Source organism: Dipodomys merriami, unplaced genomic scaffold, assembly GCF_024711535.1.
Source record: "Dipodomys merriami isolate MVZ:Mamm:240054 unplaced genomic scaffold, mDipMer1.0.p SCAF_14, whole genome shotgun sequence".
Taxonomy (NCBI): domain Eukaryota; kingdom Metazoa; phylum Chordata; class Mammalia; order Rodentia; family Heteromyidae; genus Dipodomys; species Dipodomys merriami.
Window position 1 is genome coordinate 15,525,977 of NW_027202715.1, and position 16,316 is coordinate 15,542,292.

Genomic DNA, 16,316 nt, shown 5'->3' on the forward strand with positions numbered 1-16,316 from the left:
TGTGTTCTATAAGCTTCTGTAATGTAGGTAAGATGGTCGTTTTTGAGGTGGGGAAAATTTTCATTGATTATCTTGTTAAATAGGTGTTGCATTCCCTTGCTCTGGAATTCCTCACCTTCGTCCACTCCAATTATGCGAAGGTTAAATTTCTTGGCATTATCTGCTTGCTCTTGAATTTCCCTTTGGTTTAATTTGAGTGATTTTTCCATATCTGTCACTTTTTGGTCCAGTTGGTGTATTCTGTCTTCTGTATCTGACACTCTACCTTCCATTTCATTCACTCTGTTGACCGTGGCTTCTATTGTAGTTTGCGTGGAGGAAATGGATCCCTTTATGGATTCAATGTTGGTTCTCAGAGTACTGATCTCAGTATGTATTACCTCTAATTTGGCATTTATCTCACTTCTTACTGAGGTTTGTGCAGCTTCTATTTTTGCATCCAACTTTTGTTTGATATCCTGTATCTCTTTTGATAGTTCATCCTTGTGCTCTTTCAATTTCTGATCAATGTCTCGCTTTATTTCTTGAGTCATTGCCTCCAGCAACCCTTGGATGTAGCTTTTGTCTTCCATTCCTGCTTTGCTCCCACTAGGGCTCTCCCCTGCATGGCTGCTGGCTTTTGAGGTGAGCTTGCTGTCCTGGGTGGTGGTAAATCTTGTGATTTTTCTCTGTGATTTTCACATGGGGGTTCAGGAGACTGCTCTGCAATTTTGTTTTGGTGTGTCTGTCTTTGCTTGGTTGCTGATTCTGTATTGGTAGAGAGAGTCTGTGCCTGATCTGGGTTCTGTTGGGAGCCTATTTCCAGCTGCTATTCTGACCTACTTAGGATTCTCAGCTCTCTGCTGTAGATTGCTGGGAATTCCCGCCTTTGGAAGGGTTGAGCAGCCTAGACTGCTTGTGTTTGCTCCTACGGGTGCTCTTGTGAAGATCAGATGCTCTGGATGCACTCTCCCAAATACTGGAGTCTGCTATGGGCTCCTGATGTGTTTTTGTTTGTTTGTTTGTTTTGGGCTGGTTGTGGGCTTGAACTCTAGGTTTGGGTGCTGTCCCTCAGCTCTTCAGCTCAAGGCTGGCACCCTACCATTTGAGCCACAGCACCACTTCTGACCCTTTTTGCTTTTGTGATGCTGAGGAATCAGATCCAGGGCCTCATACATCCAAGACTATCACTCTACTGCTGAGCTGCCTTATCAGCCTGAGCTCCTGCTTTCTATCAGGTGCTGGCAGCCTGTGTTGCCCAATTCCCAGTCTAGGGTATATGGGTGGAGTTTTGGTGGGGTTTGGGCTTCTCTTGTCCTGGGCCTCCAGGTCTTTTGTTGTCACAGGCGTGCTTCCCAGGGAGTGCTGTTTCCTGATTTTCTCCCCTCTGTTGAGGCATATGCTCAGCTTTTTACTTCAGTTGGGAGGAGTTGGTTGTGTTGTTCAGGCACCGGATCCCCGGGCCTGGTTCCGGCCCCAGCCTGGAGCGCGCTTGTTAGGCCTGTGCTGATGTGTATACCGCCTAGGTTATGCAGCCTGGAGCGTGCTCATTAGGCCTGTGCTGATGTGCATACCACCTAGGTTATGCAGCCTGGGGTACACAGTTCAAATTTCTTCTACTGTTGGTAGTCTTGACCCAGGGGCGCTGTTCCTAGATTGGGCATTTAAGCTCCCTTCCAGGGGCACTCTTGTTCTGGCCTGGCCAGCAGAGTGTGCTCCACGGGCTGGGGGAGCTCTCGAACAGTTCCCAGTTTTAGTGGGTCCTGTGGTCCGGGTGTTGGGGTAGGGAGTCTAGGTCAGGGTCTGGGAATTCCCTCCAGCTCTGGTCTCCCTTGAGGGATACACTGTCCCCTGTGGGGTACTCACCCTGGAGCTTGTTGTTTCTGTGTGGTGTAGGTCGTCAGTTGTTGTTGCAATCCGAGTTCAGTTGGGGTGGTTGCGGGCTGGGCTGGGCGGTGGTGGCTCTGTGTGATTCTTTTCTGTCTCTGCCTCTATGGAAGCTGTCGGGTCCACCGTGTCCACGCTCAGGCGGCTTCTTCGCGGGTTGTAGAGATCTGGTGGGTCTCAAGCCAGTGCCTTAGGTGGCTTCTGCGCGGGTGATCTGCAGGCAGCCCCCTGTGCCTCTGGGACCCGGGCGGCCCCCGCGGGTTGTTGCGATTGCGATCGGGCTGGTGCCTCAGGTGGCTTCTGCGCGGGTGGTCTGCAGGTGGCCCCCTGTGTTTCTGGGGCTCCGGCATCCCCCGCCGGGCCGGCTGGCCGGCTGCTTGGCCCACTGCCGCGTGGCCAGTAAAGGTTAGGGGAGGGGTCTTCGCTCTTCTCTGTTCTGAAATTCTTCTTTTCCTCTCTTTCTTTTTTTGTTATTTTCCATCTCCGGTTTTTCTCTGAGTGTTCGTCTTTTTGTTGTTGTCGGTCTCTTGGGGAGATTAAGCGTTGGAACTAGAACTCTCCTTTTGGTTGGGGAGAGCTGTGGCGTTTCCCTACTGCCCCGTCGCCATCTTGGTCCCCCCTCTCTCTTTCCCTTCTTAAAAGACATCGATCTAACTCAGCACCAGTGACTCACGCCTATAATCCTAGATACTTAGGAGGCTGAGATATGAGGATCCTGATTTGAAGCCAACCCAAGCAGAAAAGCTCATGAGACTTTTATCTCTAATTAGCTGACAAAACAACAACAATCAGTAGTAAAGCTTTGGCTCAAGTGGAAGAATGCTTGAGCCAAAAATCTCAGGAATGATGCCCAGGCCCTTAGTTCAAGCCAGGACTAGCACCAAAAAAAAGAAAAGAAAAGAAAAGAAAAGACCAAAGAGATCCTCCTGAATGGAGAGGAAGGAAGGATGGGAAGAAAAAGCAGTTATAATATTCAATGCATATCAAAATTGAGGTAGAGATGGGAGGGATGAGGGGATGACATTGATCAAGGTGCATTGTACTCAAAAAGTAACATGTTGAATGGTAACCCCATTGTACAACTACTTACAAATAATAAAAAATATATTTTTTAAAAAGACAGCCCTATTGGATGAGGGTCCTACCTTTAAGATCTCATTAACCAGAATGACTTCCTAAATGCTCCATCTCCACATACCAGTTAGGGATTAGGGTTTAAGATCACAGAATTCATAGTTGTGCTGGTAGCTTTAGTGTGGTCTTGTTTGTAAACATTTGGGTAAATGCCCAAAAGTGGGATTGCTGGGTCATAGGGGAGCTCTATGTGGAGTCTTTTGAGGAACCTCCATACTACTTTCCAAAGTGACTGAACAAGTTTACACTCCTACCAACAATGAAGTAAGGTTCCCTTCTGTCCACATCCCCTCCAGCATCTGTTGTTATTAGAGTTCTTGATTTTTGCCATTCTAACTGGGGTGAGGTGGTATCTTAATGTTGTTTTGATTTGCATTTCTTTTATGGCTAGGGAGGTTGAGCATTTCTTCATGTGTCTATTGGCCATCCTTCTTTCTTTCTTCTTCAGAGAAGTTTTTCTTTAAGTCTTTAGCCCACTTATTTATTGGGCAGTTGTTTCTTTGAGGATTTGTTGTTGGGGGATTTAATTTTTTGAGTTCCAAGTATATTTTAGATATGAGACCCTTGTTCATTGTATGGCTAGTGAAGATCTTCTCCCAATCCATGGGCTTTCTATTGATCTTGCTAGCTATGTCCTTTGCCATGCAGAAGCTCTGCAACTTCATGCAAACCCATTTGTCCAACCTTTCTTTGATTTGTTGTGCTTCCAGGTCTCTATTAAGAAAATTTGGGCCTGTGCCAAGGAGACCTAGGGTTTCTCCTATTCCAAATTGCAGCATTATTTACTATAGCTAAGATATGGAACCAACCCAGATGCCCCTCAGTAGATGAATGGATCAAGAAAATGTGGTATATATACACAATGGAATTCTATGCCTCTATCAGAAAGAATGACATTTCCCCATTTGTTAGGAAATGGAAAGACTTGGAAAAAATGATATTAAGTTAAGTAAGCCAAGCCCAAAGAAACATAGGTCCCATGGTTTCCCTCATTTGCAATAGTTAGTATATGTATGAGTCAAGCAAAAAAGGTCAGATAAGGTGATGTTAGGAAAATGAACCCTAAGATATGTATTTAAATGTTTTTTTCTTTCATGCATTTGTTTCTAACGCATTTATATGATTATTTCTTTGTTGCCTTGTATGTCCCTCCTCCACTGTATAACCCCTGCTTTCACTGTATTTGATGTCGGTATAATTTGTGGAGGGGAAGGGGAAAAACAAGTCGTTTAAATAAGGATACAGGTGGACCCGTTGCAACAATGAGAAATACAAGTTGTCATGTCGAAAACGAACTTTACAACTTTGGTGGGAGGGTGGGGGGAGGATTGGGGGGAAGGCTTGGAAAGGATGGGAAGGGGAAACAAAGGAGGAGGCTACAATGCTTGATAAGAAATGTACTCATTATCTTGCCCATGTAATTGTAACCCCTCTGTACAGTTTTTTCACAATAAAAAAATAAAAATAAAAGATCACAGGATTCACTCCATACTCCACATATTTTTTAATGTCCTTATACTGGTAACTTGAAATTTCCCCATGGATTATATCCACACCACAGAAATAGTCTTGATTTCTCGAGGCTTTGTGGGATGCATTGGGACCATTGTTAATGTGTCCAGCCTACATCCACTAAGTACTCTCAGGTTTCTGTAGCTTTACTTGTCGGTTCCTCTGGCTGGAACTCTACCAGCTACAAACTCAGCCCAAAGTTTCACTTTTTAGTCTGAAGCATTCCCTGATGTTCTAAATAGAATAGTGCCTCATCCATCAGCTCCATATCTACAAACCAATATTATAATCACATCTTTTATTGTATTTATTGTTTATATTTTACTGATCACTTGGTAGATCTTACTCTTCTGGACATTGTCTCGAATGCTTTACAAATATTTAAATGAATACTAATGTTCACTCCTTTTGTATGTAGACAAAATTAACCTTGTGCTTTTGTTTTACAACTGGTGTCCAGTGTAAGAGGCTCCTTGTGCTCCTGCATAGCAGAAGTGCTAAGCTGATTTTCATTTTTCAAAACCATGCTCACATTTCTAACCTTAGCATGAGGGCTTTTCCCCCACAACCTAATCACCTCCTGAAGGACCCAACCCTCACTACTATTGAGGTTAACTTTCCAGCACACATGCAAGCCACTGATGTGGTACCTGAGCAGGAGCTACTCTGTGTGTGTGTGTGTGTGTGTGTGTGTGTGTGTGTGTGTGTGTGTGTGTGTGGACAGGTTATGGGGCTTTAACTTAACACATGGGAACTGTCAGTGTCTTTTCTTCAAGGCTAGCATTCTACCACTTAAGCCACAGCTCCAATTCCAGCTTTTTGGTGGTTAATTAGAGATAAGCGTCTCAAAGACTTTTCTGTCCAGGCTGGCTTTGAATCACGATCCTCAGATCTCAGCCTCATGCATAGCTAGGATTACAGGTATGAACTATATGTATCCATCTTGAGGAACCATTTTGGAATGACAGAAGAGAGCTATAGAAGGGTCAAGCAGAAGGAGAACTTGGACAGGAAACTGTTATAGAGCAAAGCAAGATATATTTAAAGGCTAACCATTGGTCTTCTGTAACTGAAGCCCAGATACAGAAGGGCAGTCTATAGTTCATCCCTTCTCCTGCATCTAGAGTTCTACAAGCTAGGCATGAAATTTAGATATTATTCTTTAAAACTCCATTGGAAGTTTTAAATAAGAAGTGATATGGTTGAATTTTCATTTTGTAAGCATTTTGTAAGCATTTAAAATATTTTTCTGGACATAAGGATACACACACACACACACACACACACACCTATAGTTGATTTTTGTGTGTGCATGTGTGTATATGCCCATCCTGGCTTTGAACCCAGATCCTTGGATCTCAGCCTCCAGAGTAGTAGGATTACAGGCATGAGCCAGGAGCACTGGGGAAAAAAATGACATTTACAGTTTCTGGATTTAAACTCCAGTTTGGTCTATTGCATTCTCTCAATCATTTTTCTCACCTTACTATTGGGACCAACAATGTGCCTGGCCCTGGAAGAGTGGAGAAGTAAATGTCTGAGTCATTGGTCCTGTTCTTACCTCAGGCTGTTAGTCTGCCATACTCCCATACTGCCATACTCCTGAATGGTTCCAATCAAATTCCATCCCTTTTAGAAAGCTTTCCCAACACCAACCTTCAGGCTGTCTGAGGACTTCTTTTTTCTGTTCATCACTGTCAATGGCTACATCAAGACCTAAGCTTACAAATGACTGAGAAGCAAGATCTACTGCCCCCATAACCTCAAGCCTGAGGGGTGTGGTGTTGAGGCCCATCACCTCTCCATGGGGGAACATAGGGCCCTGCAGACAGTCTCACAAGGAACTAGCCTTGGAAAACTCAGAACCATTGCCTGCTTTAAGGTTAAACAATGTGGGGATGTTGCCTGCTTTAACGTTAAACAATGTGGGGATGTTTGTGTGTGTGTGTGTGTGTGTGTGTGTGTGTGTGTGTGTGTGTGTGTGTGTGTGTGTGTGTGTGTGTGTGTGTGTGTTTCTGTCATAGGTCCTAAACTCAGGGCCTGGATGCTGCTGCCCCTGAGCTGGTTTTCCTCAAGGCTTATGCTCTACCACTTGAGCTTCACTCCCCACTTTTTTTTGTTATTGTTTTTAGTTTATTGGAGAGAAGAGTCTCAAGGACTTTCCTGAGGAGGCTGACATTGAACCATAATCCTCAGATCTCAGCTTCCTTATAGCTAGGATTATACGTGTGAGCCACCAGTGCCCGGCTAACAATGTGGAAAAGTTTTAGCAGCCTATCGCCTCCAGTCCGGCACGAGCTTCACCCCTCTCGTTTCTGTAAGGTTTGTAATTAAACACCCACATTTTCTCAAGGTATATTTTTTAAGACTTCCCCATCTGGGCTGTGATGTAGCTCAGTACTAGCAAGTGCAACATCCTAGGTCTGATCCCCAGTACCAAAAAGGGAAAGACAAAAAAAGACTTCCTGGTCTGTGCTAGCAAATTGTCAATCACTTTGTGGCAGCACAAATAAAATCAAAGGGTTTAATTGAAATGAATGAATGAATGAGCAGAGACCATGCTGGCCCCTGTGCTCAGTAAATGATGAAGGTGTCATACATGGAGTGATGTGTTTTAGCAGAAGCAATGGGCAGCAGAAACAAGGACCGGGGTGGCAGCTCTTGCTGACACAAGTGGAATCCCCATTTTGATGCTTTTTTTTTAGTTATTCTAGTTGCCAGCTGGCCTAACTTCATCTCGTGCTGCTAGAACAGAATTACACAGATCTGGTCATTTATAATGAACAAATTTATTTCTTACGGTTCTTGAGGCTGAGAAGTCCAAAATCAAGAGACTGGCCTCTGACAATTGCATCCTTCTTCATCATCCCATGGTAAAAGGGGGAAGGGGCAAAAGAGCATGGGACAGGGGAGAGAGAGGAAGAGAAAGCCAAATTCACTTCTATAATAAACCAGTTCCCAGGATAACAACAACCCCAACCCCCCCCCCCACCACCACCACATGCACACACAAACACACATACAGTAACAGAGTCAGGACAGATTCTTCATGACCTAACCTCCAAGGGTCACATATTAAAGGTCCCATCTCTCAACATGATTGCATCTGGGGTTACATTTCTAATGAGTGAACTTAGGGGAAAACATTCAAGCCATATCATGGCCCACACACAGGATGCTGTTCTCTTGCTCAGGAAGGGAAGCAATAGACAGCGAAGCCACACCACAGACATTTAGTGAACGAGGATCAGGAATTGCATTGTTTCCAATGTGTACAGATGCAAAGGGAATTGTCCCTTATCCCCCTTTAGTTTCTAATGCTTTCCAGACATTTCTGTAGATCAGAGGCCTGCTTCTCATGATTTCCACTTAGATTTAAATTCCATGTAAATATGAAGTCCTTTTTACATAGGTTTTGTTTTAAGGCTTTTTTTGGTGGTTGGTTCTTGGAGGTGGTAGTGGTATTGAGTTTGAACTCAGAGGCCATGACCTTGACAGGCAAACACTCTACAACTTAAGACACAATTTCAGCCATTTGTCTTTGGTTTGGTTTTAGTTATTTTTTTTTTCAAATAGGGACTGTGTTTTTGTCCAGACTCAGCTTCAAACTGCAATCTTCCTACCTACCATGTAGCTGGGATTACAGGGGTAAACTTCCATGCGCAGCTTGTTCTTTGAATAGAGATTCACTAACTTTTTTACCAGGCTGGCCTCAAAAGGTAATCCTCTTACCTCTAGGCATGATCATAGGCACAAGCCACTGTGCCCAGCACTGCACAATTTTAATACATAAAGAATTTTCTAGAAAGGCAGCTTCTGCCCAAAATAAGGTTGAACTGGGAACTAGGGAGCATTTTTTGGATGGTGTCTTGCTGTGTAGCTCAGGCTCGTCTTGAACTTGTGATCCTTCTGCCTCAGTCTCCTGAGCACTGAGATTATAGACACATACTTCCATGCCTGGCTCTTTTGTGATAGAGCTTATCAAACCTCACCATCTTAGAGTAACTCCATTTTACTTTGGCGACTCCATTTTAGAAGCAAAAGATATCCCCACCTGTGAGACTAGGTCCTTATAGTTTGGCATTTATGTGCCCACTGTTCTGTTTATGTTCTTACATAATGTACATGCTGCCCTCACTCAATGCTGTGTTTGGCTCCTGTACCTTCCCACTTGGCCTGAGCCTGCAGAGAAGAACCATTAGGAACTTTCCACTCTTGAGCAAACAAGGACATAAATTTTCTGCTTAAAAGGAGCCCTGAGAACAGGCTCAGTACTGCACTTGGGTGTCCCAAAGGCCCAGTATAGTCTGCTGGCTAATAAAGACTTTCTATTAACTGTACTCTGTGCTGGTGTGTTCACCTCACAAAACTTTGGCATCATTTAAAAACCCATATCCCCATGACAACACTTCTCCTACCACAGCTATTTTTTTTTATATAGCACACCTGCTTCAGTCTGCATAGAGGCTTGTCATTCACCTTGATTCTTCTACAGGTACCAATATTTTACTGTTCATGAGTGCTGGCCTTCCCAAGAGCTGCATGTTGAAATGCATATTCTTTTGTCATAAGTTACTTCCCTTTCATCTTAAAGAGCTAGATCATGAAGCTGACAATAAAAACTGGTATCTGTATAAAGTAAGAAATATTCAGAAAAAAATACTAGTGGGGATTTTGGGGAAAAGGAAACCTATTGCATTGTTGGTGGGAATGTAAACTACTACAACCACTCTGGAAGGCATTCTGGAAGTTCTTCAAAATACTAAACATAGATCTTCCCTCTGACCCAGCCATACCATTCGTAGGGATCTACCTAAATCATTATAAGTCAGCTGTGGTAAAGATACTTGCACATGCATGTTCTTTGCTACACTATTCATAATGGCCAAGTTATGGAAACAGTCCAGATGCCCTACAACAGAGGAGTGGATCAATGAAATGTGATACCTGTAAGGTCTACCTTTTCCCCTCCAGATCTTGTCAACCCTTATCTAGGATACTTCCACACCCTCTATGGCTAGACACCATAGTCCTGTCCTCATTAAACTTAAAGACCCTACCTATTTCCCCAGTACATCCCAATACCCCATTTCCCTTCGACATAGGCATGATTTAAAACCCATCATCCTTTGCCTTCTTAAACAAGGACTTCCAAGACCTACTAACTCCCCCTTTAACACCCTTATTCTGCCAGTAATTAAATCTGATAGAACCTATTGCCTAGTCCAGGACCTGCATGTTATTAATGCTGCAGTCCCTCCTATTCATCCAGTTGTGCCTAACCCATATAATCTCCTTTTACAGATACCTCCTGGCACCACCTACTTCTCAGTGCTGGATCTCAAAGATGCAGTTAGGTATAACTTCTTCGAACATTTAAAATACTGTTGTTGTTTTTTTATTGGAGCCTGGGAAGTTGGCTCAGTGGTAGAGTGCCTTGCTTGCGTGAGGCCCTGAGTTCGATTCCTCAGCATCACATAAGCAGAAAAAGCTGGAAGTGGTGCTATGGCTCAAGTGGTAGAGCACTAGCCTTGAGCTGAAATGCTGAGGGAGAGCACCCAGGCCCACAGTTCAGGCCCTACAAGAGACCAAAAAAAAAAAAAAAAAAAGAATAAATAATGAATTCCAGGAAATGAAAACATGTTTTTTTGTTGTTGTTGTAGTTATTGGTGGTGGTAGTGTTATTGTTTGTTTTTACTTTGGGTTTTGTTCCTTTTAGTGGAGGCAAAAGGGACTGCAGAAAGGGAGGGAGGAAATATGAACAAATGCAATTGTGCTATTCAGTATACACTGTATGGGAAGTAACATATGTTACTTGTGGGTAGGGATGGGAAGGGGAAACTGGAGGAAAGTGAAGAAATGGGGACATTTTCCAAAAAAAGAAATGTACTCATTGCCTGACTTATGAAAGGGTGACCCCCCCCGTACAACACCTTAATAACTAAATATATATATATATATATATATACATATATATATATACATATATATGTGTATGTATTTAAACCCAGCATTTTATTCCTGCTCTGTCCCAATGATAATGTCTCTGGAACTCCTAGAAAGACAGAAGGAGATAATAGTCAACCTGGCCATGCATACAATCTAGGATGTAATGATGCATGTTTCCCTTACTCCCTGCTCCCTGAAGCTAAAGTCTGTCTTCCTCAAGACTGCGGAAGGTGAACTTCAGTGTGTCTTCCCATAGCTTCCCATGTAATACATTTCCTTTGCCTGCCCTTCAAAAAAAAGAGAAAAAAAGAATATTTATTAGAGAGGCTGAGTACTGGTGGCTGACATCTGTAATCCTTGTTACTTGGGGGACTGAGATTGGGAGGACCACATTTCCAGACATGGCCTGACAGAAAAGTCCCCAAAGACTTCTATCTCCTCAGGGAAGCTAGATGCGGGGGAGTACCTGATGCCAGCAAAGTGGATCATGACTGAGACACATGTCTTGGGAGGAAGCGAGACCCTGCCTCAATGATAGCCAGTGAATCTGGCTATGGGTGGCTCATGGCTGTAATCCTACCTACTCAGGAAGCTGATATTTGAGGACTGTAGTTCAAAGCCAGCCCAAGCAGACAAATACACGAGACTTCTCTCTCTAATGGACTGCAAAAAGCCCAAACTGAGACATGGTTGAAGTGGTAGATGGTAGCAGTTAGTAAAAACATCAAGCAAGTATGTGAGCTCAGGGTCTACTACTGGCATGCACATGTTTGCGAGCTCACACACACACACACATACACATACATCTGCTGTGTAACTGTATACTCTGACCTACTGATCTTTCTGAAATTTACACCAAAGTTTATATACTCATACCTTGGTCTTTTCTTTCTGCGAGAACTTCTGCAAGCAGTCTCATAATTTGAACTTTTCCCCCCTATCTGGATAGACAGAGTTTTCCAAATGATCAACTCTTTGCTTAATGATCTTCCCTCAATTTATTTCTCTCCTGTTTTATGTTACTATAAACAGCATCAAGCTACACCTTCAATGATTTCCTTGGAATCTCCATGGCTAGATATCCAAACTTAGAACTTACAAATTCTGCTTTTCCCAGACAATTTCTGCTAAATGTTCTGTCATAAAACTGTTCATTCCTCTCCAATCCATTAAAATATTCCTCACTTCCTTCTGAGTCTTCATTTCCAGCAACCTTAGTGTCCAGGATTCTAAGTCTGCTCAAAGTGACTCTAATTTTCTTTACCAAGAGCTTGGGAATTCTTCCCACAATCCCTTCAGACTGCCCCCAATCTGGTTCCAGATCATGCCTGCAGAAGTGACACTCTGGAACATCTGTCCCAGTCCTTATCACTGTGCCACAAACAACTACAGATTTAGCTGTGTATTACAATCACCATCTTCAGTCCCGTGAACTGGAATCTTACAGACAACATGACTGGACTTGCTCAGAGTTTCCCTAAGTCTACAACAACTTGCTAGTGGAGGCTGCATTCACAGGTGAGACTCTTATCTCCAATAAACTACTCAGACCCTTTTCCAAGGTCACCTGCAGCTCTTGTCAGCCATAAGGCGGCAGTACCCATTTCTAAGTTCCTAGCAGACACTTTCAATCCTTGCTATTCACTTCCCTTTGCCTTTGAAGCCAGCCACTGAGAATCCCTCTCAATTTTAAATCTTTCAGAAATCAAGAAAAATCAGATCCCTTTTAAGGATAAACCCAAAATTTTAAGGTCTCATTCATCCCAAATGACTCCCCCTTGTTAAGATTAATCTGGGACCTTAAAGATATCTACAAAGCTCTATTTGCCATATAATTAACATAGTCAGGGAACTGATTTGGTATTCAGAGATTCTGCCCATACTCAATAGGAGGAGATCATCCAGGGAAAGGATTACTGAGAATCATCTTCAAATCCAGCCTCCTACAAGTCTCTGCCTCATAGATTTGTACACAGACTAAAATACTGAATATACCAATGCTCCATGACTTTCCAAATTAAACCCTCAGAAGTCCATTGTATGTTGAAAATATCAAGAGTTGGACATACACCAGAAACACTGAATCTATCAAGGCTCATAGCTTAACAAGATCATATACTATAGTTTCCTGATCATGTGGCTTGCTAGGAGCCAAAGTTCCCAGGGAACAGAATTATCCTATTGCATATCACTAGCCTAAGTAAAGATCAAAATTCAGTATTGGAGGCAAGATTTCTACAAAGTACATATTGTTTCTATACCATTGTAAGCTGAAAAATTATGAAATCAAGGACCATCCATTTTATAAAATTCTTAGGATAATGGCTGGCACAGAGTTGGGTTGTCAAGTGTTTGCTGTTATTGTTGCCATTAAACACAGATTCCCAGGCCTCTTTCATGCCACCGAACCCAGAATCCTTAGGGTTGCCTGGGAATGGACCACTGTTCCCAGTTCTCTGAATATCTGGTTTCCAGTGATAGGTAGCCAGGATTCAGACCCATATTTATGCTCTTCCCCTCCCTTATGGACTCTTCTTCTTCTTGGTTGCTCTTCCTCCCAGTGGATGTCCATATTAGACTGCAGTTCTCTTCATTTCCTTTCACTTCCTACTAGTATCTTGGCCTGTCCTACATCAGAATAACTTGTCAGAGCATGGTCATGCATTCTTCCAAAGCTTCACCTTACTTTACATTTCTCACTGGAGAAACATGATGTTTTCCTTGGAGTGGCTGTTCCAGCCTAGAGGTCAATGTGGGAATGACAGCAATAAGGAATGGAAGTCAGGATACAAAAATCAGCCTCATCCCGGGGGGAAAACTCAAAGAACCAAACAATATTGAAGGGAAGGGTGAAAATCCTTCTCAATGAAAACTCTGGGATTCTAGTTTCTTCCACTTAAAAATGTAAAATCCTTACTAGGGTAAATCCTGGGGAATCCACTAGTGTGGCAAAGTGCTACATTTTTGACTAACAGAGGAATGGAAGCTTTGGGTTCAGCAGCAAAAATGTTGGGCTCAGCAAGTTTCCAGTGTGGAAGCAATATGAAAGTGGGGGTGTGGAGGAGATCAATTCCCTGCCCCAAAGCTTTTAAACAAACTCAAACCCGGGCTTTTTACACAAATGATGAGAAATTAAAGCAAAAATTTCATCTAAGCAAAGGTGTGCTTTCAACATTAGCCCCTGGGTGCCATTTAAAGGAAATTAATGTGGAGGGTCAAAGAAATGGAGTCGGCAATATGCAATACCCTAGGGAACCTGCCTGGGAATTTGTTCCTAGTATAGCAGAAATGAACACTCCCAGCTAAATCTTCAGGGAGAAATAAGACACGTGCATAAGGAAGATTAATCAGTCATGCTGGCATCAACCTAATGAGTCATCTTTGACATCATCAAACTAGAAAAATACAAGGCTGTGGCCTATCAAGTCTGTGTGTTTTCAGAAGCAGCAAAATGGGGGCCTCCCCAAGTGCACAGTGGTAGGATGTTCTGCGCACGCTGAGCTCAGCAGAGAAGAGGTAACAGACAAATGAATGTGTCCTGGGAATTAATGCCCTAGCATAGGAGGAGACTTAGACTGAGAGAAACAAAATAAAACAGGATTAGGACGAGCTGAGACCTGGTGGCTCAATCTTGTAATTCTAGCTACTCAGAAGGCTGAGGATCAAGATTTGAAACCTGCCAGGGCGGGAAGTCCATGACACTCTTTTTTTTTTTTAATTTTATTTGTGAACATACTGTACAGAGGGGTTACAATTACATGGGCAGGATAATGCGTACATTTCTTACCAAGCATTGCAGCCTCCTCCTTTTGTTTACCCTTCACGTCCCTTCCCAGCCTCCCCCCTCCCCCCCAATCCCAATCCTTCTCCTGTCCATGACACTCTTATCTCCAATTAGCTATCAAAAAAGCTGAAAGTGTAGCTGTGTCTCAAGTGGTAGAGTGCTAACATTGAGCCAAAGAGCTCAGGGACAGCACTCATGCTTTGAGTTCGAGTTCCAGGACTGGCACACACACAAAAAAGAAGAGGGCCTATAAACCACTGTCTTTAGGATCCTTCCTGTTTTGCTCTGGTAAGGCTCCCAAGGGAACTGTTTCCATCCAGACAAACCATCCCTTACAACTTCCTAGGAAGCAGTGCTACCTTCCAGGACGCTGGAGAAGGAGGACCACTGAGGGCTCTCCATGTTTGCCATTAGCCTCTGCTGTAGCTCTAGTTTATTCAGAAAATACTTGAGACTGAGCATTGCTATTGGATTTGTTTATAGCACTGGACAACTTTTTGTAATTCTTCATGGCTTGTATTATTCTCACTTTTCAGATGAGTAGGCTGAGTTATCAAGTCAGACAGCAAAGACCAAAGCTGAGGAGCTAAGCCACCACTACCACTATCTCCACCCCAATCTTACATTTCTGCTTTCAGCAGGACACTAAAGGAGTAAGACCTTCTGAATATTCTGGCTATCCCTTGCAAAAGTATTGGAGGGGAATTTTGTTCACCAAATATGGATAATTCTATGCTCCATTTCTCTCCATATTCTGCAGGCCAGCCCTCCCCTCGAAGTAGCACTGATTCATTGCCTCAATTATGTACCTGCTTACTCATCTGCCAATAGGAAATTGTCTGCCTCCAAAGCAAAAACTGTACATCTTAGCTGGATGAGCATTTAAACATAGAGCCTGCTCAAATAGTATATATATATATATATATATATATATACATAGATAGATAGGTAGGTAGGTAGATAGATAGATAGATAGATAGAGATAGAGGTATATCATATATACATATATACATATATATATATATATATATATATATATATATATATATATATGATCCCTAAGTTCTTAAACCTAGGCCAAGTGCAAGTAGAGAACAACTTGAACACACTTAGACATCACTCCTATGTTGTTTTTATCAGAGCAATTCCATGGGGGAGTCAAATCAGTAATTCTAAGGCCATAGCCCACAGGAATATATCTGCCTCTAGAACAAAAATAGTAAATCTTAGCTGGATGAATATCAAACACATCAGTATTTTGCTTTTTTTTCAGTATTTTGCTGCTTTCATAAGAAAAGTTTTGTATTGCTTCCTTTACAGCCAGTAGTCTACAATAACCCACAGTGAAACATTCAACTCCAAAGCCAAAAGGGTACATCTTAGCTGGATTAACTTTGAAACAGCGACTTCAATCCAGTGGTAGAGCAACACTAGTATTTGAATCTATGCAGGCTTCATAAAGGTAATCTGGATAAATTTCTAATCAGTGATCTCTTCTCATATACCCATGGGAAAAACCCACCTCTCAAACCAAATGATGTGACTTTACTCAGTGGCCTATGAAACACAGACTCAATTCATTCTTTTCATAAGAGCAGTTTAGGACAACTTTGGATTCAATCTGTCATTGCTACTGGTTTAGGTGTCAGGGAAGTATCAACTTCTAAATCCTAAATGGTTAATTTTAACTGGATAAACTCTTACTCATAGATTAGTTGAAGGAGTTAACCAATCTGAAAGCATTAGAATCTCACTAGGTTACTGTTTCTAATTAGAACCATTTGGGATGGCTATGAACTCAATTAGCTAAATATTTCCAGTTCAGGCCCCAGGAAAATATCAGATTCTAAATCCACTTGATTAATGTCAGCTTGATAAACTCTTATAGGTTTAGTTCAAAGAATTGAGCAACGAAAGCATGAAAATCTCACTGGGGGGACAAATCTCACAGAAATGCTGGGACAAAGGATGAACAAATTCAGCAGTGATATTCTTTAGATACTATGTTGAAAATGAACTGTACAACTTATGGGGAAGGGGGGTCAGGAAGGAAAAAATGGAGTAAATGAGG

The 16,316-nt window shown here is 42.5% G+C and overlaps 1 long non-coding RNA gene across 3 annotated transcripts in view; it reads left to right on the forward strand.

Moving 5' to 3' along the window:
- LOC138825973 (uncharacterized) overlaps positions 1-16,316 on the forward strand; it is a 37,878-nt gene that overhangs the window by 8,135 nt on the left and 13,427 nt on the right. The window contains exons 3-5 of one of the 3 annotated variants that reach the window (XR_011371538.1): positions 6,645-6,834; positions 9,817-9,869; positions 15,566-15,707. This is a non-coding gene — a long non-coding RNA (uncharacterized lncRNA). The remainder of the gene's footprint in view (positions 1-6,644; positions 6,835-9,816; positions 9,870-15,565; positions 15,708-16,316) is intronic. The other 2 variants (XR_011371539.1, XR_011371540.1) reach the window with 2 other exon arrangements.